Source organism: Prenolepis imparis, unplaced genomic scaffold (assembly GCF_030444845.1).
Source record: "Prenolepis imparis isolate NDT839.2.m4 unplaced genomic scaffold, iyPreImpa1.0 SCAF_3, whole genome shotgun sequence".
Classification (NCBI taxonomy): Eukaryota; Metazoa; Arthropoda; class Insecta; order Hymenoptera; family Formicidae; genus Prenolepis; species Prenolepis imparis.
The window spans coordinates 3,620,365-3,623,661 of NW_028141161.1; the positions used below are offsets into that span (position 1 = coordinate 3,620,365).

Genomic DNA, 3,297 nt, shown 5'->3' on the forward strand with positions numbered 1-3,297 from the left:
GCGAATGATATACAATATCACGTCTGTATTATAATAGGTACAGTATATTTAAATTATTATATGCAATTATATGCAATCAATGCAACGTATATGTATATTTGTCAGACATATTGTATATTCGTATATTAATTTTTTTAAATAATTTGAATATATAATTTATTAGAGTCTAAAAAATGCAAGGATTATACTAGTGAGTAAAATTAAAATTTTAAATGCACTTTAATGTTTAATTAATCTGAGTTCGCCTTATTATACATATATAAATTTTTAGTGCAGGAATTAGAGTAAATCTATTTCTCAATGGAGAAACAAAAACATCATAACTTTGAGTACCTGCATTTTAACGCGCGTTTAATAATTAAAATATTATTTATTATTACAGCTATATTTGTATTTATTTTTACAGCCTTCTTCGAATATTTTTTGTTCTGTCAGGTTTTTTCTGGCTAATTACGATAAGCTTTAATATGTGGTGGACGTTCAGGTAAGTTACCAATTATTATACTCTATTTTTAATTTGCCTCTCATTTTAATTTACCTTTATAGTATTGTTTTATATTATACAACACGACGTGACAAAATCATTTTGTGTAAAATATAAATGTATTTAATATTATATATACTGGCAACATATATAAAAGACAAAGGGGAATGATGCACGACATTTTGAGTTAATCAAACAGAATTTTTTTTTGTTGTATTAGTATGTGACAGTATAAAAGCAACTATTTAATGACTTGTAAGAGAGTAAGGAAATAATAGGCTTAAAGTATAATTTGAAATAAAGTTTTCTTGGATATTTCTATTATTGCAAAGTTTTTAGGCGATTAGTTTCTATTTTGTTATGATCAAGTTAACTTTCTGAAAAATGGCATATTAGATAATATGTATATACCATATACATTATATATTTAATTTAAATATTTATAAAATATTATAACATGGTCTAATAATTCGAGATATAATGTAACAAACTTTTCTCTTGAATTTTTTTCAACATTATACAAACTGATATTTATATCGCTTTGATTTTTTTTTTCTTCTTTATGTATAAAATGAGGCAACACACTACAGGATGTCCGGTGGTTCGCGTTTCACCTCTCGTAGGCAGGTAGAGTGGGTTAAACCGAGTGGAAAAGTCCTGTACCATTTTGCGAAATTCGCAATAATTAATGAGAAATTAATTAATAAAGATCGGTCAATTTACGCGCGCGGCGAGAAGAGACAGCCCACAGTTACGCCGTTTCTAAGCGCGCGGCGAAGCGGTAGGAGGAGCGCTCGACAAAAGACAATGCCTGCCTGTGTATGTACATACGTGTAAGCTGGAGCTTCGCGTCGAACTATATCTCTCATTCTCTCTTTCTCACTCGTCAAAATAGATTTTGACAAACTATTTTCTACGATTTTAAAATTATTGTAGTTACGTCGACATCATATTTGGCAATGTACACCGTAAAAAAATACGTAAAATTACTATAATAATAAGTGTAAAATTACATGATAAATAATGAAAACGTATAACATTTCTATTATTTATCGCGTAATTCAACACTTATTGTTAATGTAATTTTACATAATTTTCTACAGTGTATCTCGTAGAAATTCAGCGTGCATAGAAAGCTGAAAAATTTGATGCAAATTATGCAAATTGACGATAATACTCGAATACGTTCTGTCGAGATTTTACTTTAATAATAATCAATGGCATTCCTTTCTGTCTCTTTGTCTCTCTCTCTCTCTCTTTTTCTTTCGTGGCATAGAAAATATTTGTTATCTTTTTCACACCACCTAGCGGTAAATAACATGGCGCATTTTTTTAAAAGTGGTATCCCCAATAGGTCTAATCCACTCTCATATTTTAATGCAGGAGTTGTTCGAAATGACATCCTCCTTCGTGCGAACACATTTCGGCCCTTCGAACAATATTTCGCGTAGCACGATACGCCATTCCTGGCGTGATGGCATTAAAAGCAGCGAGAATTGCTTCTCGTACCTCTGCTTCTGTGCTTTCACGCCTGTACTCGACTAAATTTTTAATGTGATCCCACACAAAATAATCGAGCACATTGAGGTCTGGCGATCGCGCTGGCCAAATAATTGGACCACCTCGACCGATCCATCTTTCGCAATAGTGCGTATTTAAGAAATCACACACTTGACGCGAGAAATGCGCAGGTGCCCCATCATGTTGGAAAATGAGACCTGCTCTTACGCCGAGAGGAACATCCTCGAGTAAAACAGGTAATTCATTTTCCAGAAAACGTCTATAGACTTCGCCATTTAGTCGCGGTGGTAAGAAATAAGGGCCGATCTAAAAATTGTCGAAAAAAAATGATTTGTTAAAGCTGCAAAAGAAAATTTCTTAATAAGAAATTTTGCTACTTACAATTCGGTTCGCAATTATTCCTGCCCATACGTTTATTGTCCAGCGATTCTGAAACGTACACTGCCGAACAACGTGCGGGTTTTCATCTGCCCAATATAAAAAATTACGGCTATTAAATACGCCGTTCGGCGTAAACGTCGCTTCATCACTCCAAACAATACGATCCGGAAAAGCTTCATCTCGCCGGCATTGAGCGAGAAATCCTACGTGTGTTTCGCCGATTTTTAATATTTATTTATTTATTTTTTTTTTTAATAACGCGAAAACATGAAATTGAGGATGATAAAATACCTTCACAAAAGTAGACGCGCTGTTCTCTATCTCTCGGTAAAAGTTGTTGTGCTCGCTGAAAATGATACGGTTGCAATCCGTTTTGGCGTAAAGTACGGTGCACCACGTATCGCGAGAGGCCGAGTATTCGAGCTGCACGTCGCACACTGTTCTGGTGATTCTCTTCAAACTCTCTCAGGATTATTTCTTCCTCATTTACACCATAATGCAATGGTGCATTTGCATTTCGACGATTTGGAATAAGATTTCCTCTCTCCCTCGCGCGTTGGACACATCTTAAAATAACATTGTAAGGTGGATATCGCTCACGTCCGGGAAATCGCTCCGCGTAAAGGCGAGCCATGGCTTGGGCGTTTTCTCCGGCTAAACCGTACGCGATAATTATATCGATATACTTCTTTGTAATATACTTCATTTCTTAATCAGGTTCATATAATCGCGGCAGGATCAACAATTTTTTAGGTTTTCAATTTGTTATGTTCTCAGATGAAGCTACTTTCCATAGTACAGGCCAACTGAACCGACACAACAGTCATTATTGGTCTCACGATAACCCACATTGGCACCGTCCAGTTGATCACCCACATCGCTGGAGTCTTTTAGTGTAGTGTGGTATTGTA

At 34.9% G+C, this 3,297-nt stretch overlaps 1 long non-coding RNA gene across 1 annotated transcript; it reads right to left on the reverse strand.

Moving 5' to 3' along the window:
* Positions 1–2,177: 2,177 nt before the first annotated feature.
* Positions 2,178–2,957, reverse strand: LOC145933467 (uncharacterized). The gene is made up of 3 exons (XR_014424867.1): positions 2,678–2,957; positions 2,387–2,589; positions 2,178–2,311 (listed from the first exon to the last, which is right to left on the reverse strand). It is a non-coding gene; the product is annotated as an uncharacterized LOC145933467 (long non-coding RNA).
* Positions 2,958–3,297: the final 340 nt, after the last annotated feature.